Source organism: Bidens hawaiensis, unplaced genomic scaffold (assembly GCF_021521415.1).
Source record: "Bidens hawaiensis isolate Kalapana, Puna unplaced genomic scaffold, B.hawaiensis_p1.1 tig00002125_1, whole genome shotgun sequence".
Taxonomy (NCBI): Eukaryota; Viridiplantae; Streptophyta; class Magnoliopsida; order Asterales; family Asteraceae; genus Bidens; species Bidens hawaiensis.
In genome coordinates, this window is record NW_027491113.1 from 169,475 (window position 1) to 197,283 (window position 27,809).

The 27,809-nt window shown below is 42.4% G+C and overlaps 1 pseudogene across 1 annotated transcript; it reads right to left on the reverse strand.

Annotated features, from left to right (window-relative positions):
• Positions 1-16,982: 16,982 nt before the first annotated feature.
• LOC143607971 (receptor protein kinase TMK1-like) lies at positions 16,983-19,108 on the reverse strand (annotated as a pseudogene). The gene is made up of 3 exons (XR_013149103.1): positions 18,422-19,108; positions 17,835-17,981; positions 16,983-17,737 (listed from the first exon to the last, which is right to left on the reverse strand). The product of XR_013149103.1 is annotated as a receptor protein kinase TMK1-like (transcript).
• Between the last annotated feature and the right edge of the window lie 8,701 nt (positions 19,109-27,809).

Below are 27,809 nucleotides of genomic sequence, written 5' to 3' on the forward strand. Positions count from 1 at the left end.
TTCGATCGAATCAGTATACGATATATAAACGAAACTTAGGAAATTTCACAAGAGAGAGCACACATTACACACAGTCACGAACCTGCTACTGCCGAAAATCCTCTCTGCCAATCTTCGTCGTGTCGGTCTTTTCCTCCGTCCCTAGGTGTCAAACCGTCTTAGGAATCGTAACCGTGCGTTGTTGATCACCATCGAATCGCCGTGTTAGAGGATTCCGCACTCTAACACGCTGCCCCGTGAATCGTTGGGAAACCGTGTCCCGCACCGGTCCGACATTCTTCTTCATCCTCGTCTTCTTCCACTACATGGACGTTCTGGTTGTTGTATTCTGTATAAGGCTTGGAGTTGTTATTTCTGTATAAGGATCATTTTTTCTTGTCATGTTGTTCATGCTTTGTTGAAACACCGATTTTTTATCTTGGATCTTCTTGTCATATTCTAACAAAATGATCCTTAGAGCCATGTTTCTGACTTCATCTAGGTCCTGCACGGAGTCATAACAAGATCATCATATAAGGGGAATCCTTTTGCAATCCAATCTTGAATGCTTCGACACCCGTTGCCATATCAAGGTTTGGGATTTCCAAGGTTTTCCTACTAAATTTAGAGACAAAATTCCTTAGGGATTCATCACGAGATTGAATAATATGATATAAATCACTAGTTAACTTCTCAAATTTTCTACTACAAGATAATTGATTATTAAAAAGATTAGTTAAGTGAGAGAACGAAGTAATTGAATAGGAAGGAAGACTTAGCAGCTATTTAAGAGCATATCCAGTTAGTGTGGATACAAAACCCTTGCATAAACATGCGTCTTTGAGTCTATCTGGGATGGGAGTAATCTCCATTCTTTCCCTGTATTGGGTTGCGTGTTCTTCCGGGTCAGTTGTGCCATCATAGACTTTCATGTTGGGATTATGGAAACGCTTTGGTATCTCAGCATCACAGATGGGTGGAGAAAATCTGGATATCAAGTGACTTCCACCTGGAATTTCAGATATAGGTCTAACCACTCTTAGAAAACTAGATATCATATCCTTTAACTTTTGTAGCTCCTTAGCCATAGCTTGATTGAGACTTGTATTCTGCATAAAGCCATGGTTAGTGTCTAAGGATACATTATTGTAACTGTTACCTCTTGGTTGATGGAATAATGGTATTCCAGATGAATATCTAGGATAGGGTGTCTCAGCCACGGCATTTGGTCTACCGGGAGCGATAGTTTGCATAGGAATGATGTCTCCTTCATGTACATTCGGCGGTCTTTAGCATTGGATTCCTAATGATCCCTGACTCTGCATAAAGGATCCTTGATGTTGATACTCGGAGGGTCCTTGATGAAATGTTCCTAAGGATCTTGACTGAAATATGGAGGATCCTTCTCTTGGAAAGATAGAGGATCCATATTGAAAGATGCCTAAAGAACGGTTGAAGAATAGGGGATCCTTGAACATGTTGGGCTATGGATCCTAGTTGAAGGATAGAGGATCAATGACCTTCTTGAACACGTTAGGTCATGGATTCTGGAGTGATGAAATCTAGCATCCTAGGAACCAATGGAGTTTGATCCTCCGCTGGCCTTTTTGCTTTCTTGATGTCTTCAATCTTACGCATGATCCTCTGGTTAGTCTTGTTCTACTGCTCCATGTAAGCCTTAACCTGTGAACATAAAGCATAAACATCATTGTTATAGTGGTTACCGCAGGAGTGGCAACATAGGATTCTAAACTTGGAAGACTGGAGCTTGTGTCTTATTCCTAATAACGTTGATCCTTTGCAACCATGGGTGGGAGCAGGCATCGGCAAGGAGATTTTGGATGAAAGAGAAACGGATGATGACATAGAGGTTGAAGCAGCGGTTTATTTAGAGGCCATTGGTTATGGTATTAGCTGAAAAGGTTGGAAATTGGTGAGAATTATTTTGGTTAAAAATCGGTTTCAAGGATAATGTAATCAAACTAGTTTTGTGAGGTTGGGTGCTTGAATGACAATGGTGATCATACGAGTAAAAATGGAAAGGAACACAATGATTTTTTTACGTGGAAATCCCTTGATCAATATGAGATCGCTGGCATAAAACCCCGGGTGATGAAAATCGTCTATCACCAATATTATTAGTGAACAAAGAAGTGTTGTACAAAGCGAGAGCTAAGGCATTGATTACAAGAGAGAAATCTAAGTGTGTGTGTGTGTGTGTTACAGGTGTGTCTTTTTTGTGTTCTCTTCTATATTACTGCCATAGCCTCTTTATATAGATAAGAAGCAAACTAATAACTAAAATCCCACTTTTCTCGCCTATAATCAAGGTCATTACTCTACATAGTCATTTCATGCTTGACCACGTCCTTTTTAATGACTTTGATGGCGAAACAATGGGTTGGACTCGGTCATTAGCCGTTTTACATGCGTTAATATTAATAGCATAAAGAGAACAATCATTAGTAATCAAAAATAAGTACTGAGGATCCTTGATCCTGACAAGATTTGGATAACTGATCCATAACATGTGCCAGGATAATATATCCACAGCATCTAGTTTCTGAGCCCTAACAATAAGGAACCAAAAAGTATTAGATTTGGTTTAAGAAAAATATTGAAATGGGAAAATGAGCTTCAGCTCAAATCCGAAGTGGTATGCGATTGCGACCCGAAGGGGTATGTGATTGCGACCCTAAGGGGTATGCGATTGCGATTCCAAATTGGTATGCGATTGTGACCCGAAGGGGTATGTTATTGCGATTCCAAAGGGGTATGCGATTGCGATCCGAAAGGCTATGCTATTGCGATTCCAAAGGGATATGCGATTACGACTCGAAGGGGTATGCAATTGCGATTCCAAAGGGGTATGAGATTGCGATTCCAAAGGGGTATGCGATTGCGATCCGAAGGGGTATTCGATTAAAAGGAATGGTTAATCCCATTTAGTAAGTTAAATTAGTTCACTAACTTAGGTAGTGTGCTTTAAATAGAAAGGTAGTCAATTAATACTTGATAAACAGTTAGTCGTGCCCAACTAAAAGATGTGCTACTATTAGCTCAGAAAGAAACATGATCCATGTGATTTTCTAGCCTATTTCTTGTTTGTGTTTTCGGGGTTATTTGCATGCTCGATGTGATAAGTTAATACATTTACATTAACTAGTAAGTGTATGTTATGTTAATGTTGTATGAATGTAGAAAGGTTAAGGATATGTAAATATATACACATATATATATGTATAAAGGAATGTATGTATGGTTGTATGGTAATGAAGGGCGCCAGACCATTATAATATCTATGAAAAGTAGGGTGACAGACCCTAATAATATCTACGAAAGAGGGAAATTAGACCCTAATAATATATGCGAAAGATGTGCGACATACCCTAATAATAATTGCGTAAGAGTGGCAACATACCCTAATAATATATGCGAAGGTTATAGGGCGAAAGGCTTCTTAAAACGTAGAAGTTATAATATATGTATTTAGTATGTTAAAGATGGGAAAGTATAAAAGAATGAAAGTATGAATATATGTATGTTTGTATGAGAGAAAGATAACATGTTAAGTATGCAATGTGTATCCTCTGATACGTATATGTTAGTATGTAAATGTATGGTATGTTTTTTGTTAACCTAGAATTCACTCAGTGTAGCTGACTTTTAGTATGAACACGGGCAAATAGGATGAGGCAGCTGGCTTGAGGGAGACCCATGACACTGGAATGAAGAGACTGTCATCTAGAGAAGAAATTTCATGATGTTTTTATTCTATTTTATGATGTTTTATGTTAAGACAATTTGGATGTTTAAAACTAGGATTAATGTTTTGTAATATATGGTTGAATGTTATGTCTTCCGCAAAAAGTTTTAATTCACTATGATATTTAGAATTGTGTTTATGAGTAAATTCGATGTCCAAGTAGGGCACCTGGGTCCAGGATCTTACAACATGTATTGGCGAGTGTTGTTTTTAGTAAAAGTGTTCACGACTTGGAAATGCACTTTGACATGATAGGTAGACAAAAAGCTATTTTGAATGTCTTCGAGCACCACATGCTCAATATTTTCTTCTTGCTATCCCTATAGATAGGTAATAGGTTACGGCAACATGTGTCCCTAGTCTAGTCTGTATTATCCTTAAGTATCGCCTCATGATCCGTCAATTCATGGTTGATAAGATATGTCATGTTTGTCGCAAGGCATGTTTGGACTCGTATGGGGAGCATGCAGTGCATTGTACAGAGCTTCCCGGGTTCAAGTACCGACACGATTTGGTTAGAGATGTGATCTTCGACATACTTATGCGTACTGGGATTTTTGTTAAGAAAGAAGCACCTGTGAATTTCATGACTGGCCTGATGGATGGACGTTTAACTCTTCGACCAGTTGACATTTTGGTTTTGGGATGGATTGAAATGAAACACGCGTTTGTGGATCTAGCAGGGGTTTTCCCTATTGTGGGTTTGGGAGTAGTGGTTTCACGACTGTCAAGACTGCTCTAAAGCTACTTCATGCAAGGTGACTAAACATGAGAAGACATGTCTTGACAACCAACAAGTATTTATACCTTTTTGCATTTGACACTTTTGGTTTTCTCACCGCCTGAAGCGGTGGAGCTACTTACTAGAGTCCAACAGATCATGCATAATAATGTTTTGACTCCAAGATCTATGAATATAGTTTTTAAAAGATTACGATCTGCATGATGGTCACTCTCTGGAGAATACATTAGTTGTGACCACAAATCAAACTCAATACACTAACTATCAAACAACTTGATACCAACCCTCTTTATCAACCATTCATTTAAGTGAAGAACCCTCTACGACAATGAGAGCTGCGTGGTTGATAAGCATGATGATGGAGTAATTGAGCCTGAAATTCTTATATATCCAAATGGAATATAACTGGAAATTGATGTCATGGTGGATGGGAGTTTAAAAATGAATGACAAATAATCATTTTTACAGGCTGGTAACCATAAGCTCCACTACCGTGAAACATAATTTTAAAACTTAGCATTATTAAAACGAATGTAAGATTAATCTGTGGAAAAACCTGAAAATCTATTGTAATTTAAGTAAAAAGCATAGGCTAAATCCATAATTCGGACCATAATTTGAATTAAAAGTTTTAAACGAGCCATGTTTACATATTACAAGGTAAAATCCAACAAAGGCCAAAATTGTTACACTACGTTAAACAAGACATGAATAAACAAATCCAATATATTACTCGCGTATATGTAGGGGATGGTTGATCAATCAAAACTTTCGGATTTACATGATTGATCAATCAGTCAGCCCCCAATTTGGAGCGATAAGTGGCAAAAACATCGTCCACCCCAGGCTCAAGGGCGGACCTTACTTGGGGCGGGGAGGGGTCGTGGCCCCCCTGTTTTTTGTCTTATGATATTGTTTTAGACCGCCGTTGGTAGACGGAAAATGAAGCGAGGGTGAGTTGAAAACACCGGTAATTGGTAAAGAGATGTGAGGAAGAATATGATAGATTTCTGAGGATATTTAAGTAATTATGATACATATCCTATCTCTGTATATAAAAACCTGCAAAGGTTAATATCTATTATTAATATTTTTTATAAAGTTGTTTTGTCTTCTATTGCCATCACACCTACTAGCATAAGTTACAAACTTCTTTTGGAAGGGAATTCTTTAATTCACTCGGTTAATTTTTCAAAAGAAAAGGATTTTATTATCTAACTAGTAGTTCATTTATACAAGTCTTGTTGGGCATTAATTTCTTTTTCATTGTAAGAAGAACAAATTGTTAAGCCGTCACCATTTTCTTCTTACTCACACTGAAGTATGCCATTTTGTATTCTTTAAACACCGACCACATAGTTTTTATTTTTAAAGAAATAAATATTAAGTATCAGAGTTATTAGAATTGATTTCGGCCCCCTCAATTCAAATGTTCAAGTTCCGACACTGCCCAGGCGATAAGAGGGGCGACATTTGAGGGGAGGGGGGAATATTTGTCGCTTGTTGTGTTCGTTGGTTTATTATTATTATTATAGTGTGTGTGTGATGGGGGTACAACACCACTGCACCCCTAAAATGAAAATCGTCCCTTTCTGACGTGACGCCACATGTCAAAAATCGTCCCATTTTATAACTCTCCAATACACATAACCTTAGATACCACTACGTGTGGTCTAAGCATTTACATGAGCCTCCCTCTATAAGTTAAACTAACAACCACATTTTTCTTTACATTTTTAATAATCCCTAACATCCAACTCTCTATATCTATTTTTTTTTTTTTTTGACAAATACTGATTTATGATTATTCCTTATTTTTATACACTCATAAATAAATATAACACCGTAAATACTGATTTATTATTATTCCTTGTTATTATATACTCATAAAGAAATATAAAACCGGATGACCCTCCAAATTTGAATAGCTCCATTACCTCACTATAATCAGACTATATTTGCTTTAATCGAGTCCACGCTAGCTTTAGAGTTTGATTTGACCATTATTTTAGGAAACCATACCGCTGTCGTGAGCATAACTTTTTGGCATAACATACGGTGTAACACGAGTTCTAATTCAGATATCAATAATAACGATTATATCAATAATAATTGTTCCCTTAAATATATTAAACTTTCATTTGTTCATTTTATATCAATAATAATCGTATTACCAAAATTATTGTTATATTAAATACAATTACTTAAAAATTTGAGTGACATTAATTAATTCTTTATTTAGTAATTGTTACACTTTTATTTATGTTATCAAAATTATATCAATACCTTATTCCTAACTATAAATAAAAATTATTTGTAAATTTTAACTTATATTCGTTTAAATAAAATTAATTAAAAAGTTTATTTAATAGTAATCAACAATATTCATATACATAATCTATTAATTGTAACATCCTACTTTTGGTTATAATAATAAAATAAATTTCGTTTATTTTATATTGTGTCGTTATCGGTTTAGATAATAAACTATACACGGTTGGGCTTGGACTTTAGAAGATGGAATATAAAATGGAATGGGCCTTAGGTTCATGGGCTTAAGGGAGTATAAATACCCCATAAACCCTAAACCTTTCCATTCTTATCCATCTCTACACCATAGCCTACACCATCAAAAACACACACACAAGACCATCCATAACCCGAGCCTAGATCCGAAGTTGAAAACCCGAGATTGTTGGTGCTAGATCGTCGTGAAGAACCAAAGCAACGTCAAGGCTTAACCGTGTTCGTATTTCGACTCGTTTAAGGTACGTTTATAACTAGGAATCGTTCATTTAGGTCCGGATTCATTTAGATAATCACAAATCTGTTTTAGTGTGTTGAAAACGAATCTAACCAAACAAATATCACTGAAGTTGGTTAGCATCTGATAGGTTAATTGTTAACCTAAGAACCCATAACCTGTATGCCTAAATCGCACCCCTTAAACATTGATGTTTGGCCGATTTTATAGTTGGGGTTTGTAGGCGCTGTAATTCCCAATCCGTTGATACCTAAATCATGATATTTGGTTAAGAAACAAAGGTTTAATTGCAGAATCTGATGAATGTTGACTATTCTGTGTTCTTGGTAATTTTGACTTTGACCCTAAGTCAAAGTCTGGAAAAGAACAGGAATGATTTGTTAAGAATGGTGCAATTCGTTGTGTCCTGGTAGCGAATCAGCTCACCCAGTTAGTTACCTCAAGTTAACGAAGTAGACTAACGAACTAGGATAGCAAACCACGTAACGAATCAGGTGACTCGTTACTCACCAGTTCTCTAAGCTCCAATAACGAATTAGACCATGAATCAAGTCATGTCCAGATGGTGAATTGGAATAATGAATCACAGGATAAGAGGAAGAATCAAGGTAACGAATTAAGGAGGAAAACATAACGAATCAGAACAAAGGATAACGAATTAGCCAACAAATTAGGCTTAATTCGTTATAGAGAATGAGTTAGCGATTTAGAAAATAATTTAAAATCCTAGTGGAAAATGTGCTAAGACAACTAATGAAAATAAAATTTTTCCAAGCTGACCTGCCAGCTTAACCCCAGCCAGGGGCTCTGCCCCTTGGACCCCGCTAGGGGCTGCCGCCCCTAGAACCCCACTGCCAGGGGCGCTGCCCCCGGACCCCCGTTCGTTGTGGGTTATATAAATATAGAAATACGATATGAGTGGTGATAGATAATTGATACGTGTAATTTTTATACAGTTAGTCGTGCACATATCAAGAAAGGGATTACCATAAACGGTCAACGTAACCGCATTCAGGTGAGTTTCTAGCCCCATTTCCTTGTTATGTTTTCGGGGCTGTGTGCATACTCGATGTGATAGTTAATAAACTTACCGTAAATGGTAAGTGTATGCCATGTATGATTTATATGTTATGATGTATATCTTAAATATGAATGAAAGCTTGTCAGTACGTGAACGATCTTCGGATATTGCACGTGTTGACAAGGGAGGTATGTTTATGATAGATGAATGTGTATGATAGAAATATGTACAACATATGAATATGTGAATGATTAAAGAAAGTATGTATGTTAAGGGCATGTATAGCAGTATGTACGGAGATGAAGAAAGAGGGATCAGACTCTAATAATATCTGAGATAGAGAAGAAAGGGATCAGACCCTAATAATATCTGAGATAGAGAAGTAAAAAGGGATCAGACCCTAATAATATCTGAGATAGACAAGAAAGGGAGCAGACCCTAATAATATCTGAGATAGACAAAGGAAAGAGGGATCAGACCCTAATAATATCTGAGATAGAAAAGGAAGTGATCGGACCCTAATAATATCCGAGATAGAAAAGGACAGTAATTTATATAGTACGAAGGTAATAAAGTATGAACGTATGTATGAACTTATGTAATGGAAGTAAATTAGTAAAGTAACGATTATGTGTCTTGGATGCATAATCGGAGGTAAGTGTATGTATGGTTTAATGTGTGATTAACTAGAACTCACTCAGCGTAGCTGACTTTTAGTATGCATGCAGGTTAACAGATTGAGACAGCTGGTTTGAGAGGGACACATGGCAGGATTGAAGAGGCTGGCATCTGAAGATTGTCATGATGTTTTGAATGATATAATTTATGTTATGTTTTAAAAGAAAATTTATGGATAATTGTAATGAATGGTTGATGTTTTATATTATTCCGCGAAAGTTTTAATTAACTCTGATATTTAGAACTGCGTTTATGAGTAAATCCAACATCAAATGTAGGGCGCCGGTAACGGGGCCTTACAAGTTGGTATCAGAGCAAAGTTTGAGAGACTTAAGCATCCTACATGCTTAGACTCGAACAGGGGATGGGATTTAAGTAAGAAAAGAAAGAAGATGCCAGTTCAATATAGCCATGTGTCACTCAAGCAAGCTCAGCAAAGGTAAAGTGTATGGTTAAATATGTATGTTAACGTTAGCTTAATTTCTAAATAAAGGATACGTGAATGTTTGGGATAGGATTAATTGATTGCTTGACTGATTAACTGTTTAAGGTAGAACCAGCATAAATAGACTCATAAGGGGAAGTGTATAGGACACGGAAAGTAACGTGATCAGCTAATCACAACTGGCCATTGTTATTACCTGTTAGCGTTACTATCCTTGTACTAAATAGTTCCTTGAGTGATGACGTTTGTGTTTTCCTTTCCAGAATACGATGGCTGGATCTAAGGCAGTTGTTGGAGCAGGAGGCCGCACCGGACGTCGTGGCAGGCCTCGTCGCGTCCAACGACCTTCGGTAGAAACAGCTTCCAACACCGAAGAAGAAGGAAGTGCAGCTAGAGGAAACCTTAACAACAATGAAGGGGTTCAGCTAGATCCCTTAATCCAAGCAGCTATTGTCCAAACAGTAGCCACGGCTGTGAAAAATATGAATCCGGAGGGGTCTGCTGGAGGCCGTGAAAGAACAGCTGAAGGAGCGGAAGGAGGAGGTAGGAAAGATGATGAAGAAGAAAGAGAAGCCTCCAGTGAGTTTAAGTCTGTGAAGGCCAGTGGTAGAAAAAGGGGCCGAGGTGGGTGCAACTATAAGTCTTTCAAGGGCTGTGACCCGTCGAAACTGACTGGTTTGGGAGACGCAATCGCTACTCTTCAATGGATAACTGCCATGGATAAAATTATCCGAATCAGCGAGTGTCGTCCCGACCAAGCTGTCGGTTATGCCACCCAATCATTTGAGGATAAAGCTATGTATTGGTGGGAGAGTGTGGAGCAGAGGAAGACCCGGGATGAGATTAAGGCTCTAAAGTGGGAGGATCTGAAAGAGTTAGTGATGAAGAAGTTCTATGTTAGAGGATTGCCACAAAGAGTCAACACTGAGGCTAAAAGGATCAAGTTCTATGTTAGAGGATTGCCACAGAGAGTCCGCACGCTAGTCAGGACGAGTAAACTTGCTACCTTTGACTCTGCTGTCGAGCTCACAGAGATGGTTTATGCAGACCTGGCTGCGGATGATGTTGTGGTGGAAGAAGAGAAGAAAGATAAGAAGTGGGTCAATCCTGTCAAACGACCCGGTACTCAGTTGTGGAACTCTAAGGATAAGAAGCAAAAGGTGTGGGAGAAGAGATCGTGCAAGACGTGTGGTAAAATGCACGGTAGTGAGTGCAAGTGGGGTAAAGGATCTGACGTTTGTCATAAGTGTGGTAAGGCTCACGGAGGGGAATGCAGGCTGGGATCGAATGCCTGTTATAAGTGTGGAAAGGTGGGGCATTATGCTCCCGATTGTACTGCAAAACCCGCATGTTACAAATGCGGTAAGCCGGGCCATTTTGCTAAGGAGTGTACTGATGGTGGAGATGGAGGTAGTGAAAAGAATGATGCTGATCAGACTAGGCCGAGGACCAGAGCTTACATGTTAACCCAGGAACAAGCCAAGCAGATTCCATATGTTGTCACATGTACGTTTTTAGTAAACGGTATTTCTGCTTCAGTATTATTCGATTCAGGTGCGAACAAAAGTTTTGTAGCCACGCCATTTAGTAAATTAGCTCAAATGAAATGTTGCCGAGTGCCTGAAACTTTTATAGTAGAAACCGCAAGTGACACCTCGGTTAAAATAATGAGAATGGTTAAGGACTGTAAGATAGAGTTAGAGGGACATGAGTTCCCTGTTACTTTGTATGTTATGACCTTAGGAGGGTTCGATGTGGTTTTGGGAATGGATTGGTTGTCTGAGTACGAAGCTCAGATAGTGTGTAAGAGTAGGATAATAAGGTTAAAGTCCTTGGATGGTAGTGTGGTGACGGTTCATGGTGATAAGGAAAGTTCTAGGCTTAATGTCATTTCGATGATAAAAGCCGAGGGTTTGTTAAGGCGAGGGTGCGGTGCCTACCAGGCGTATGTTGTCAACGCTACGGCCGAGACAAAAGAAATGAAAGATGTTCCTATTGTGCGCGACTACCCAGAAGTATTCCCAGAGGATCTTCCGGGGTTGCCACCGGAGCGAGAGATAGAATTCCAGATAGATTTAGTACCAAGATCCCAGCCCGTCGCGAAAGCGCCTTACCGTCTAGCACCGTCCGAGATGAAAGAATTGATGTCCCAACTGCAAGAACTCCTCGATAAAGGTTTTATTAGGCCAAGTGTTTCCCCGTGCGGCGCACCGGTGTTATTTGTGAAGAAGAAGGATGGAAGCATGAGAATGTGCATAGACTATCGCGAGTTGAATAAGCTTACGGTAAAGAATAGATATCCTTTGCCAACGATTGATGATCTGTTCGACCAACTGCAAGGTTCAAGTTGGTTCTCAAGAATAGATCTTAGATCAGGCTATCATCAATTGAAGGTGAAGGAGGCAGACATCCCTAAGACAGCGTTCCGAACGCGGTATGGACACTACGAGTTCCTCGTAATGTCATTCGGTCTAACAAATGCTCCTGCAGCATTTATGGACATGATGAATAGTGTGTCGGCCAATGTTGGATAAGTCAGTTATTGTCTTCATCGACGATATATTGATTTATTCAAGGAGCGAGTAAGATCATGCTGAGCATCTGAATGAGGTATTGGAGACTCTGAAGAAAGAGAAGTTGTATGCTAAGTTCTCGAAATGCGCGTTCTGGTTGCAAAAAGTGCAATTTCTAGGTCACGTGATTAATCCTGAAGGGATTACCGTTGACCCAGCTAAGATTGAAACGATAACAAATTGGAAGACTCCATAGAATCCGACTGATATACGAAGCTTCCTAGGGTTAGCTGGCTACTATAGGAGATTCATCGAAGGTTTCTCCAAGATAGCCGCACCGTTAACCGGTATGACCCGAAATTCGATAGTATTCAGGTGGGGTAAGTTTCAAGAAGAATCTTTTCAGGAGTTAAAGAAGAGACAAACGCAAACTCCAATCCTTGCTTTACCCGATGGTGATGAGGATTTGGTTGTTTGTACTGATGCTTCGCATCGTGGGTTAGGTTGCGTGTTGATGCAACGAGGAAAGGTGATAGCTTACGCGTCTAAACAGTTGAGAGTCCATGAGAGTACTTATCCGACGCATGATTTTGAGCTAGCAGTAGTAGTGCATGCCTTAAAGATATGGAGGCATTACCTGTATGGTACTAAGTGTACTATTTATACGGATCATAAAAGTTTAAAGTACTTCTTCAAGCAGAAAGAGCTAAACATGAGACAAAGGAGGTGGTTAGAATTGATTAAGGATTACGACTGCGACATCAAATACTATCCTGGTAAAGCTAATGTGGTCGCTGACAGCGCTAAGTCGTAAGAACGAGGAAGTCATTGCAACAGTGAAGTCATATCAGTTGATTATGAATTCAAGTATGTTTGATGAAATCATCAAAGTACAGTCGGAAGTGTTGGTAGATGAAGGGCTAGTGAAGAAAGAAAGGATTTTCGGTCAGAAAGACGAGTTTATGGAAAACACTCATGGTGTTAAGACTAGGTTTGACCGTATTTGGATCCCACGCTATGGAGATCTCAGAGGTCGAATCTTAGATGAAGCTCATAAGTCAAGGTATTCGATTCATCCAGGAGCTACGAAGATGTACCAAGATTTGAAAAGAGATTTCTGGTGGCCAGGCATGAAGAATGATGTAGTAGATTATGTCAGTAAGTGCCTAACTTGCTTGCAAGTCAAGGCAGAGCACCAGAGACCTTATGGAAAGATGCAGCCTCTAGAGATACCAGAATGGAAATGGGAACACATCACCATGGATTTCATAACTAAGCTACCTCGTACAGCTAAGCATCATGATACCATCTGGGTGATAGTGGACCGTTTGACCAAGAGTGCTCACTTTCTGCCCATACGAGAGGCCATCTCGTCAGAAACGTTAGCAAATTTGTTCATAAAAGAGGTTGTGTCTAAGCATGGAGTCCCGTTATCGATCGTGTCCGATAGAGATACTAGGTTTACTTCGAGATTTTGGAAGAAGTTCCATGAAGCTATGGGAACGAGATTGAGCATCAGTACGGCGTATCATCCTCAAACCGATGGAAAGTCTGAAAGGACGATCCAAAACCTTGAGGATGTGCTACGTGCTTGTGTTTTAGACTTTGGAGGAAGTTGGGATGACCATCTGCATCTAGCAGAGTTCTCCTATAACAACAGCTACCATTCAAGTATTGGTATGCCACCGTTTGAGATGCTTTACGGTAGACAATGTAGGACCCCCGGTGTGCTGGGGAGAGATTGGTCAGAAAGAGATGGGAAGCCTAGAAGTTGTGCAAGAAACCTCTTCGAAGTTCGATCAGATCAAGGCAAGAATGGAAGCTGCTCAAGACAGACAGAAGTCGTATGCTGAAAAGAGGCGACGACCGATTGAGTTTAACGTTGGTGACAATGTGATGCTCAAAGTCTCGCCTTGGAAAGGAATTATCCGTTTTAGGAAGAGGGGGAAGTTGAGTCCAAGGTACATTGGACCCTTTAAGATTATTGATCGTGTAGGTGAAGTGGCTTATAAGCTAGATTTGCCAAAAGAATTAGAAGGAATTCATTCAACCTTCCATGTTTCTCACCTAAGGAAATGCCTAGCTGATGACACGTCTCACGTGCCATTGATGGACATTGAAGTTGATGAACAACTAAACTACATTGAGCAACCGATAGAGATAGTTGACCGCAAGGAGAAACAACTTCGTCACAAGATAATACCCCTAGTGAAAGTGATATGGAAACATCGCAAGGGTTCAGATGCTACTTGGGAAGCGGAGGATGAGATGCGCAAGTTTTACCCGAATCTGTTTATGTAATAGTTAGGTTTCGGGGACGAAACCTCTTTAAGGAGGGAAGACTTGTAACATCCTACTTTTGGTTATAACAATAAAATAAATTTCGTTTATTTTATATTGTGTCGTTATCGGTTTAGATAATAAACTATACACGGTTGGGCTTGGAATTTAGAAGATGGAATATAAAATGGAATGGGACTTAGGTCCATGGGCTTAAGGGAGTATAAATACCCCTTAAACCCTAAACCTTTTCATTCTTATCCATCTCTACACCATAGCCTACACCATCAAAAACACACACAAGACCATCCTTAACCCGAGCCTAGATCCGAAGTTAAAAACCCGAGATTGTTGGTGCTAGATCGTCGTGAAGAACCAAAGCAACGTCAAGGCTTAACCGTGTTCGTATTACGACTCGTTTAAAGTACGTTTATAACTAGGAATTGTTCATTTAGGTCCGGACTCATTTAGATAATCACAAATCTGTTTTAGTGTGTTGAAAACGAATCTAACCAAACAAATATCACTAAAATTGGTTAGCATCTGATAGGTTAATTGTTAACCTAAGAACCCATAACCTATATGCCTAAATCGCACCCCTTAAACATTGATGTTTGGCCGATTTTATGGTTGGGGTTTGTAGGCGCTGTAATTCCGAATCCGTTGATACCTAAATCATGATATTTGGTTAAGAAACGAGAGTTTAATTGCAGAATCTGATAAATGTTGACTATTCTGTGTTCTTGGTAATTTTGACTTTGACCCTAAGTCAAAGTCTGGATAAGAACAGGAATGATTCGTTAAGAATGGTGCAATTCGTTGTGTCCAGGTAGCGAATCAGCTCACCAGTTCGTTACCTCAAGTTAACGAAGTAGACTAATGAACTAGGATAGCGAACCACGTAACGAATCAGGTGACTCGTTACTCACCAGTTCGCTAAGCTTCAATAACGAATTAGACTACGAATCAATTCATGTCCAGATGGCGAATTGGAATAACGAATCAGAGGATAAGAGGAAGAATCAAGGTAACGAATTAAGGAGGAAAACATAACGAATCAGAACAAAGGATAACGAATTAGCCAACAAATTAGGCTTAATTCGTTATAGAGAATGAGTTAGAGATGTAGAAAATAATTTAAAATCCTAGTGGAAAATGTGCTAAGACAACTAATGAAAATAAATATTTACGAACGGACTGTGTTTTAAATGTATTTTACATTGATATAATTTTCATCAAGTATTATATGACACGAACAAAAATATTTACAGTCAAGGTTGCAAAAGAAAGACTTGAAAATTCAAACTAAGACACTTATAATGGGACGGAGGGAGTATGATTTTGATGACCAGTTTGTTGCGTTTTTTTAAAGCATATAGATTTCTAAGATTGTGGTTATAAAGTTATGTTAAATTTTATGATTTTCTAATTGTTTTCTTGTGAATTTTTATGATTGTCTATATTTATATGGTAATTATTACGTTCACACACGTTTTGTTTTCAGTTTTACATAATCTTCTAGATATTAATGTTAACATAAACTCATTGTGACATACATTAACATCTTAGTTTAAAACTTAATCAGGTTGCATGGTTTTTTTGTTTTTCAGGTTCTATAGCAAAATGCTTTTGTTTTTGGATGGAAATTTTTTAAGTTTCATGACTTAAAAAACTGGGATAATACGGTTTAAAAATTGGGATAATTATTACGTTCACATGGTTTGTTTTTCAGGTTTTATTATCCCATACTGGGATAATACGGTTTAAATATTTTCATGACTTTGCTAATATAGACAAGTTTGTGTAACTATTAACTTTTTATGTAGACAATAATCTATAATATTTTGTTTAGGCCATCCTAATGTTAATATATGATTTTTTATTTATGAAATTTTATGATTGTCTATATTGATTTTGTTATTTATCTATTTTCAACCTGTGTGTAACACGGATACTATCCTAGTAAAGAAATATAACACCGTAAGTACCATCCTAGTAAAGAAATATAACACCGTAAATACTGTATTATTATTCCTTATTATTATATACTCATCAAGAAATATAACACCGTATCTTAGGTCATCGTGCCCTCCAAATTTGAAGAGCTCCATTACCTCACTATAATCAGACTTTGTCTTAATCAGGTTCACGCTAGCTTTAGAGTTTGATTTTGCCGTTATTTCAAACAAACCATACCGCTGTTTTGAACAGAACTTTTTGACATAACATACGATAGAAACAAAACCAAAATAACCTCGAGAACACTCATAGGATCCTTACAAATGGGAAAAAATTATTTGGTGGAAAACTTTGCTATTTAAAAAAAGAAAGGAAAATCAAGACTAGTCTAGTCAAACTCGACTCAAAAGTCAAAACTAAGCCGAATGAGTTTCTAGTTTCTACATTACGTGGACCCCATTTAACAGCCACCAGCTTTAAATCTTAATTTTGTCATTAGTAGGAAAATTAGCTGGACCCACCTAACAGTCACCAATTTAAAATATAATAATTTATTACAAACCCAGAAAAAGATTCCGTAATTCCCGGGTAATTAATCGCAAATTTTGGGGATCAATGACAAAAAGAACACTGGAGTAGGAATGGGAGATATGCTTGTCACGTAATTAATAAAATAACCACAGTTGACCATTTATAACAATAAAAAAACCTTAACCATTGTGACAGTGACCCATGCAAGGTGCACCTTCCAATGCACATGGTACAATTTTACTACAAACAAAAGCATCCTTTTAAAATTAAAATTAAAGCAATGTAAGAAGATTTGACTTTTTTTTCATGGTCAACCACTGCAAGAAAACAAAGTCAAAACTGTTTGCAAGAATTGGCTAATTTCTTTGCATTTTTCAAGTTCAAATCACTAACAAGCATCATCATCAACTCAAAAACCATCCAAAATAAAAGACAAAACATCTGATAATTTAACAACCTTCAGCAGATAAACAGGCATCATAAGAAAGAATGAACAAACAATCCCAACCAAGAATCCCCAGGTTCCAACCGATCCTCACCGTCCATCTAGTGAAGTGAACGACTCAGCAAAACCCGAGGGACGAGTCGGTATGCTCGTCTGTGTATTATCATTGCTCCCGATAACCGACGAGTTATCAATCCCGCTCATACCCTCCAACGCCTGCCACTTCTTGACCGCTTGCGGTAAAGTCATATCAAGGTCAATTCCATAAATATCACCTGGGTCGGGTTCAGACGGTTTCCAAAGCTCAGCTAGTGAAGACAGAACATTAACTGCATGGCTCATGTCGGGTCGTTGGTGTGGCTCACGGGCACAGCAGTGACCTGCTAGCTCAGCCACTGTACTCACGCTGGCTAGAGCTTCTTCATCGAGGTCAAGGGTTGGGTCAATCGCCTTCCGGAAGGTGTCTTTATTAATGTGCATTCGTCTGAACCATTGCACTAGGTGAACACTTTCCTCCGGTTGTGTTTCGTCAAGTGCTCGTCGACCGGTTACCAACTCCATTCATATTACCCCAAAACTAAACACGTCGATCTTCGTAGTGACCCTACCCGTTACTATAACAATAACACGTAGAATAAATTACTAAAATGTTTAAACTTTGAATGAAATATGCATATATAGAAGGAAATTGATGAATAATAATAATAATACCTGCGTATTCGGGTGCAAGATATCCGAATGTCCCGGCTAACCTTGTAACGAGTGAAGCTTTACCATCAGGTGCGAGGCGAACAAGACCAAAATCTGAAACCTTGGCCCGCATATCATCACCGAGGAGAATATTGGACGGTTTCAAATAATCATCATCATCATCATCATCATCATCATCATCATCATCATCGTACTCAGTATATCCCACCAATAGCAAAGCTATGGTAGGGTCTGAGGAGGGTAAGATGTAGACAGCCTTACCTCTACCCCATGGGGATAGAGAGGCTGCTTCCGGTGAGACCCCCGGCTCGATAGTAGTTTTGCATCAAGCCTTGGACATATTACATAAGGCACATAGCACTCAAACATCGGGACGCCGGCTGATTGGTGCATGTACCCTTGTCTTTCGGCTATCAACGCCACCACATGATGCCTGATTAACCTTCCATCACTTTTAACGTTATTTTCACAAAATTAGTAAAATAACGTCAAAATTAGTGCAATTTTACTTTTGCCCACCCGAGGGTTCACACATATATACATTATATGCGCGCACCACAAGCAGGGCACATTGGACGGTTTCAAATCTCGATGAATAAAACTTTGTTGTGCTAAACCATGTAAATACTCGACACCTCGTGCAACATCTAAAGCGATAATCAACCGTTTAGTCCATTCGAGCGGTTTCAAATCTTCCTTTTGCCAATCGAATAAAAACCGACTAAGTGTCCCTTGAGGCATGTACTCATAAACGAGAAGTCTCTCATTTCCGTCCAAACAATACCCGAGAAGCGCCACCAAATGCCTATGTCTAACTTTTGTTAAAACCGCAATCTCAGATTTAAACTCATCAAGCCCCTTTTCACTCATGACACCCGATTCCATCCGCTTAACCGCAATCTTGGTCCCGTCATGTAACTCGCCTTTGTAAACGGTCCCAAACCCGCCCTTCCCGAGTATGTTACCTTGGCTGAAATTGTTGGTGACGTTTCGCAAAACTTGGATTGAAATTACCATATTGCCCGCTTCGACAACGTGGATATCGCGGCCCCCGCTACTCGTTTGACTAAACGAGTCACTAGGTCCACCGGTTGTGCTTGAACCCGCAACGGTGATCTTAACCCCGTCGCCATCCGAAGTGGAGTGACGGGGATGAATCACCATCGTGTTTTGGTACGGCATACTGCTAGCACGCTTTCGTTTGTGCGTGTACAACAAACACCCACCTAACAAACCCGCAACCACAACAACACTACCAATAACCGACCCCACCACAACCCAGTTCACACCCTTGCCACTGCCACCATTACCCTTGGTTCGACCACCAGGCGGACCACCGGATGGACCAACCGGGGTCACACTAGGACCGTCTTTCCCAATATCAATATTCCCATCATATTTCACCTTAACGGTCTGTTTGAACTCAGGTACCCGCCCATAAAGCTGATTATTAGAAACATCAAACTCACTCAAATTTGGTAAATCTTTAAGCTCGTCAGGTATCGTCCCTGAGAGATTATTGTTTGCGAGAATCAACTTTTGCAACGACGTTATCGACGCAAAATCACGCGAAATACTACCCGTGAGAGCCATTCTTTGAAAATTAATAACAGTAATGTTCCCGCTACTCGAACACGAAATCCCAAACCATGAATTACAAGGATCATTCCCCTTCCAACTATCAGCAAACCTACGCGGGTACCCCAGAGGTTTCAAAACCGCAAGCAGCTTATTAACCCGATCATCACACGCAGCACCAGGATTGGGCAAACAAAAACTATTAGTCCCACTCAAATCAACAGCTACAGACTTACCAAAACTCGGAGTCGGTCCCTGCAACATATTATTTGTCAAATTCACAACTTTTAGAGAGGGTAGCCCCGTTAACGAGTCTGGAACAGGGCCGGTGAAGCTGTTATCCCTAACACTGAAATTCTACAACTCGTTCAAACCCGAAAAGTCAGGTAGCGGCCCGGAAAACATGTTCGAGTGAAGCCAAGCTTGGGTCAACTGAGTCATGTTTTGAAGAACATCAAGAGTTCCGTTTAATTTGGAGGGGCCGTTCTGACCGTTTAACCAGAGGGATTGAATGGAAGAAGCCGAAAACGAGGCGGGTAAGGGGCCTTGTAGGTTATTGAAGGCCAAATGCAAAGTGGTGAGTCCGGCGAACGTGTCGACCCCGAAGAAGTCCGGAATTGGGCCGGTGACGTTGGCTGATGAAGAGGTAGGTCCCAGCAGAGCCCAGTTGGACCCGCAAGACTCATCTTGAAGAGGGACGTCTGCGCAGAAACCAACTGGATCCGCAGGACCAACCATGCTCAGAGACGTGACGTCCTTACGCGCAGTACGCAAGCTGGTCCCGCAGGAAATGCCTCCCGATGGTGAAGGACTCCGCCTGTTCCCGCAGCTTCGGATACAAGCCATCAGGGAAGGCCACCCGCGCAGCAAGGCTACACGCACAAGGCACTTAGCTCTCAATCACTCAGTGTCACCTGAGGGAATGAGCAAAGCCGGGAACAATCCCGCACAAGGGCGGGAGGGGGAATACTCCCGCCCAAATAAGCCAGTCCGTACGATACGGGAAGATCTTCTGTACTGTACCTGACGAGGTATGGGAAAAAGATCTGACTAAAGATACGACAGCTTACTGACACAGTATGGCGAGCAGCATGCTCCTGTACTGTGTCACTATTAGCCGCTGCCTACTCACCAACTACTGCCATACCACGTGCGTAGCCGGCAGTTGGTGGAAAAGGAATAGTACACAGCAGGCCTGGTCATTATCAGCCACTGCCTACCCACCAACTACCAGCAGGGCACGTGCGTGGGCCACTGTTGGTGGAACAGGAACACTGTTGCAGCCGGCCACACCTCCTTGGAAACCTACCTTCGGCTATAAATACCACAAATGGTATGATCATCTCATCTCAACATATTATCATCATATTATATCTGATATCTGCTCTAGCAATCTCTTAATATACATTTATATTTAAAGAGCAATCTAGTCTGATTCTCACGCCGAAGGGTGGTCACAAGGAGGACCCCCCCCCCCCTTCTCAGTGACAAGCTCACGGTGTCTGTTTTGCAGGTTATCAGAAGAACCATCTTCTCAGGGTCTAACCCCTCGTGGGAAACATATATCTAACCCCCAGGTTACCAGTAATCTGCCCGGGGTCCGGTTAGTGTTTCTTCATTGGCGCCATCCGTGCATAAAGCTAGAACATTTTTCTCCAGTTTTTCAAACTTCTAAGATGGTTAAAGAAATTCCGGTAACCACAACCCCAGCTACTGGGGGGAATACCGGCAACACAGTTTTTACAAACACTACCCCGGCTACCCAAGCCGGGGCAAGTGAAGTAAATTTTACGAACACTACCCCAGCTACCCAAGCTGGGGCAAGTGCAGTAAGTAATCGCTCACTGGGATTCACCGATGCCCAGTTAGAGAAACGAACAAGACTCCCCCGCCAAACACTCGATGAAGTTAAGGCATGGGCGGAGGCACGTCAGAGGGAATTCCAAGCTGAGTTGGACGAACGCTTGCGTTCCGTCCAACAGGCTGACGAATTCGAAGATTACTTGGATGACTCGGAGGAATCCGACTCCGACGCGAACCCTCGCCATAGGGCAAAAGGGAAGCGTAAGGAAACGGATTCCCAACCGAGAAGGCATTTTGGACAAGCCTTCAAACCAAAAAGCACAGGTGGAAGTCCACGAGACTTCTCCAAAACATTCAGACCAAACGTTGCAAATGCGGGAACGTCCAAATTTGCAAGGGACATTGCAGAAGCAATTGCCCCAAAAAGTGCCAAACAAATGTCCAGCATAGGCACATATGATGGTATATCTGATCCAGACGATCATTTGAACAGGTTCATAGCGGGGGCAACCGTCAGTAGTTGGACGGAACCTACGTGGTGTTACATGTTCCAAATGACGCTTGTGGGGGCTGCTAGAGCGTGGTTCGATCGTCTACCGGTCAACCACATCTATGACTGGGCTGACTTCCAACAGAAGTTTAGCCAACACTTCAGCCAGCAAAGAAAGTATACCGAGGAGCAATGGACAATCCTCAAGTGCATTCGAGAAAAAGATGAATCTTTGCTGGACTTCATCACTCGCTTCAACTCGAAGAAGCTAAGTCTGGGTAACATTAGCGAAGATCTTGTTCGCGCTGCCTTTATTCAGGGCGCAAACGACCCAGAGCTCATCCGCACCTTAACGGGTAAAGATGGCATGCCATCCACATGGGATGCCATCATGACAGCAGCTAAACGCTTTGCGGAAACGGAGAAGCAACTAGGTAGAGATCTCCCACAGAACACAAACCTCTACACCCAGAAAACAAGGGAAGACAACGTCCTTACCGCCCGATTAAACAAAAAGCGGAAGCTAGGCATTTGGCAGTCAAGGGTAAACTTTGACACCTCATCCGGCTTGCAGCATCGGTTAGGCGGAAGGGATAATGTACAGTCAAACAAGAACTCCAGATGGACGCCGCTCACCAAAAGCATCACCGAGATATTCGCCACCGAGGAGCTCCCATGGCCAAAGCCTCAAATAATCCGACATCGCCACAATGCTGATCGGAGCAAATACTGTGAATTTCACAGGACAAAAGGCCACAACACCGAAGAATGCATAGACGTAAAGGACATGGTCGAGGCATTCGTCAGAGATGGGACGCTCGCGCACCTCGTGGCGCAATGAACGCTGAGCAGGCTGATGCGTGTAGAACCCCAGCTGGGGAAAACACGAATAAAATTCCAGCTTCAATATGGAGACTACATGCTGCGTAAAGAACGAGATCCCGAACCAGGTGCGTATCGGCTCGATGGCACTCCCATCCCAACAACATGGAATGGAGCTCATTTACACAGTTTGCATGTAAATCAATTCCAAATTTGTAAAGAAAAGGCCAAGAGCCACTTCTAATGGAAACGATTCTCCTTAAAACATTGACGCTGATGATTTTACATTTTTATGAACTATCAACACGGATATGCCGGTTTTCACCGCATAATTACGTGAAGTCGTTGCGTGGGGAAGGCGGCAAAACCCGCATAAACCCAAAAAACGACAAACCTTCACGCAGGTCAGTTGAAGGGGAAAAGTTCTGTCCCCATTAAATGAAAGTGCTGGTCTATCCGCATGAATCATGAAAAAGGGAACTGAACACTAAACTATTGACAACCGCGCGTCGAATGGTTAATTTATTCAACACGGATATGCCGGTTTTCACCGCATAATTACGTGAAGTCGTTGCGTGGGGAAGGCGGCAAAACCCGCATAAACCCAAAAAACGACAAACCTTTACGCAGGTCAGTTGAAGGGGAAAAGTTCAGTCCCATTAAATGAAAGTGCCGGTCTATCCGCATAAATCATGAAAAAGGGAACTGAACACTAACCTATTGACAACCGCGCGTCGAACGGTTCAAAACAGAATTTCTAACAAAAGGATGAGGAAAACCTACACGCAGGTCAGATATGGGTAAAGTTTAGCCATCCTACTAAGTGCAAGTAACGGTCCTACCCGCACAATCACGAAAGAGGAAGCAAAACTTCACACCTATTATCTACCACGTTCAAAGGTTAACTTATCCTCAAAAGATGAGGAAAACCTACACGCAGGTCAGACGGTAAAGTTTAGCCATCCTACTAAGTGCAAGTGACGGTCCTACCCGCACAATCACGAAAGAGGAAGCAAAACTTCACACCTATTATCTACCACGTTCAAAGGTTAACTTATCCTCAAAAGGATGAGGAAAACCTACACGCAGGTCAGATATAGGTAAAGTTTAGCCATCCTACTAAGTGCAAGTGACGGTCCTACCCGCACAATCACGAAAGAGGAAGCAAAACTTCACACCTATCTACCACGTTCAAAGGTTAACTTATTCTAAGCACTTGGAAAATTGCTAATTTAAACTAAAGTATGCAAGTCATACAACGTTTACAAAGCAAGGAATCCAATAAAAGAAGCGGTCTTACCCGCACAAAGATTTATATTTCATAAATATTCATTACAAGAATGGCCGGGTAACTACCCGCCTACAAGAAAGTAAATCTATACAAACTAAATCTATCCTAGCAGCAGGGATCTTCAGGATCAGGCTTCAGGGCCACTTCCACTTGGACCAGCGCCGTCAGTAGAGCGTGGCTGTTCAAGGTAAGCCTTAAGGATAGGTAGCCCATCATCAGCAGCAGCAATTTCATTCACCTTCTCCACCACCGGATGCGGGAAGGCGGCGTATTGATTTACTGCTTGGTCATATATGGCTTCGGTATCTACATTGTACAAAGGGAAGTTGGATGGCGGGACGCCTTTCTCAACAAACCCTAGACCAAGCAGGAAGCCGACCCGTTCCCCATCCTCGTGAGAAGCGTTGAGGGCTGCGCTCATTGCATCGTCGTAAGATGTCTCTGAGAAGACCCGATGCACAACCTACATAAGAAAATATACAAGTGTCAACACCCTATTTACAAAGAAAAGCGTGAAGACATGAAGATAGACTTACCTGAGACAACGCTTCTCGAAGAAGCCATTCCTTGGCAACCAGAGCTTCTTGAAGGGCGGCTTGAGCTTGGGTGCAGGCGCGTTCGGCTTCGCTTTTGTTAAGGTTGGCAAGTAGAACTTCCTTTGCGGCAGCCTCTTCGACGCCCTTAAGCTTCCGCTCGGTATGGTCAAGCACGCCCCTCTGGTCCAAGATCTCCTGGAGCTTCTTGGCATCTTCCATCGCCAAGGCATCATGAGCACGTTGGAGAGCCTCTAATTTGGCCTTGAGCTCCTCATTCTCCACGCGTAAAGGCTCAGCAACGGCTTCAGCCTTGGTGGCCCTCTCGGTTGCGTTCCTCGCAGTCTCCTTAACCAGCCGAAGCTGTTCGTTAACAGCTTGGGCAGCCTTGGAGCGGGCCTCGAGTCGCGCTTGAACCTCAACCTCGAGGGCCTTGAAGGCCTTCTCCTTCTCCGCAGCAGCTGCGGACAGCTTTTGGTTCTCCTCCCGAAGAGCCCGCGCTTGAGATACTTCCTTGGCGCGAGCTGCTTTCAACTTGTCGTTTTCACGACAAAGCAGCTCGACGCGCGGCTGCATCCGGGCTTGGAGAACCCGAAGCTCGTTGGTTAGCCTACCCTCCTGGTAGCTAGCCATGGCTTCCCCCAACGCACCATGGGGAGCAGCGTGGCGAGCCCATTCCACGCACTCCACAGGGGTACGAAGGGTTGTTCCTCGGCGTATGTTCCATCGCGGAACATACACTTCATTGGAATCCGACACTGCAGAAAACAAAAAGCAGTTAGGAAAAGATGATAAAAAATATATGTAGAAAAATGGGCCAAAAGAACCCTACGCACCTGTAGGGTCAATTACAGGCCGATAGCCGCCGAACCCATCACCTGAACCCAATGGAAATCCATCCAAGAGGTCAGGCAGATGGGAAGGTGGCGGAGAGATGCAGGAAGCCCCACGCGTACCTGATTGTCCGGCCGTCGTTGCCGATGACGGGGGCATGGTAGCAGCCGCCGTGGTCGCCGCCGCGGTCGCTGCCGCAGAATCCGCGGCAACAGTAACCGCCGGCTCTGTGAAGGATGCTGTAAAAATCGCCCTCACAGCCGGCGGCGACGTCATCTCGGCTGGAACAGTCGGCTCAAAGGAGTGAGCAACTGAACCAGCGGAAGCAGGCGCAGGAGCCTGGGTCGACGCCTCAGGTAGGCTGACCAAGCCTACCGTCATTGGCGGAGAGGTAATACTCGGCCCCTGACCCTGGAATGCGCCAACATCCACGCCTGCGTAAAGAAGAAAAGTGTTAAAAGACAAGGATTAAACTACGAAGATAAAAGCTAAGAGAAAGTTGTACTTACGGGTTTTCTTGAGCTTGAACGTACAGACGGGCGGGGACGAACCCGATGGAGCCGGTCTCTTGATGCCGGTCACCGTCGTCGTCATTGGTTCTCCGGAGGTAACAGTCGTAGCCTCCGGAACAGTGGTCTTCTCACCACCGGGGTTCCCCGCCACCTCTTCACTATCTGACTCAGTGTCAGATAGGAGCACTGGATCGGCTGTGGAGGCCGCCTTCTCCTTCCCTTTCCCGCCGGCAGCCCTCTTCTTCCGCACTAACGGAGGACCATCTGCGGATTCCTCAGAAGAAGACAGGATGTCAGGAATTCCAGCAGCGGGTACAGCACTGAGGGGTGGAGGAGAGAATAACGCCTTACCTGGCCGCCGGTGGCTCAGGATCTCGTGGCCCAGCGGATAGACCTCCACAAACCGATCCGCTGTTTGCTCCAGGATGGGCAACTCGTTCTCGTCAAGAGCACGAGTACCCACCCGCACGGGACCGTCAGCTTCCCGCGGGTACAGGAGCGACTCCAAATCGTTCCCCTCTGAAAGAAAAGAAACAGTTAGAAGACAAACTCATATCAGCAAGAAAGACAAGACATACCATAAGGAGTAGAGTTCAAACCGTATTCGAGAAGGATGGGAACCTGAGACGCCTCCTTCCATACCCGGCTCATCCCCAGCATCACCATCCCGGACTCCGCAAACCGGTAAACCGGAGATTGGACCCGGGATATCTTCGCAAACCATTCCGCCTCCTGGTAGTTGGTGGCGTGGTGGCTCAGAATTGCTTGGCCATTTTTAAACTTCATGGCAATGGGGATGGCGCGGGCAGAAATGTAGAAGAACTCCCGCTTCCACGATCGGAGACTGCGCTCGGTCGCGCAAATCTTCAAACCCTTGATCCGGGTTGTCAGGGTGTACCACCCCTGGATGCACCTCCAAGTATAGAAGGTCATTAGGCGGTCCACATAGGGCTCAATGCCCAGAATCCGGCACACCCACTCGAAATGGCGAATCTTGGCGATCGCCATGGGGTGCAACTCGGTCAGATGAACACCATGCCTCTCAAGGACACGGTAAACAAACTTTGTCAATGGGAACCTAAGATTCCCATAGACAAAGAATGCTGCATAAACCCCGATCTTGCCTCTGGGGTCATCGTACACGGTCTGATGGGGTTCAGGAAACTCAGGCTCGAAAGGATCGAGCATGAACTTCCTAACAACATACCAGTACAGATCGCCGGGCAGAGCACATTGGCACTCACCAGCAGTACTCTTGTCATCGGCCGAAGACTCAAGATCACGAGAAGACATTTTGCAGAAAGAAAGCGATTTCGGGAAAATGCTTGCCTGAAAAGGGGAGTATTTGCCGGAAATCGCTAAGAAGAAGAAGAGAAGGGTGAAGGTGTGGATTGCAAAGAGCCCTCTCCCCCTTTATATACTAATCGCAATTAATGCGATGAATTTAATGCGGAGGAGAGAGAAATCGAAGGTGCAATGAAACTATGACACGTGGCAAAAAGCAGGCTGGCAACAGCTGTTGACAGGACGCGTACCATTAATTTCGCGGCCACGCGCCCGAAAAATCGCGCCCACGCGCCTGAAAAAGCGTCTGGAATGACCATGTACTGTCACGTCACCATAACTTCCTGCACGTCCTGACACAGTCAGAAGAAACCGTCGCACGACGTTTCAGATGTTTGGACTGTTCCTATCTTTCCACCAACTCTTCGAATTTCGAAATTCAAAATTCAAAAAAGGTTCAAAAGTAAGCGGGAAAACATCCCTTACCTTGGCAAACAAGTAACCGTAAGACGGATGCGGGTACAGTGTCAAGGCAAAACCCTTCACATACCTAGCACCCGCAGGGAATTGAAGCCAAGAAAGCCTTGGCAAACAAGTAACCGTAAGACGGATGCGGGTACAGTGTTAAGGCAAAACCCTTCACATACCTAGCACCCGCAGGGAATTGAAGCCAAGAAAACCTTGGCAAACAAGTAACCGTAAGACGGATGCAGGTACAGTGTTAAGGCAAAACCCTTCACATACCTAGCACCCGCAGGGAATTGAAGCCAAGAAAACCTTGGCGAACAAGTAACCGTAAGACGGATGCGGGTACAGTGTTAAGGCAAA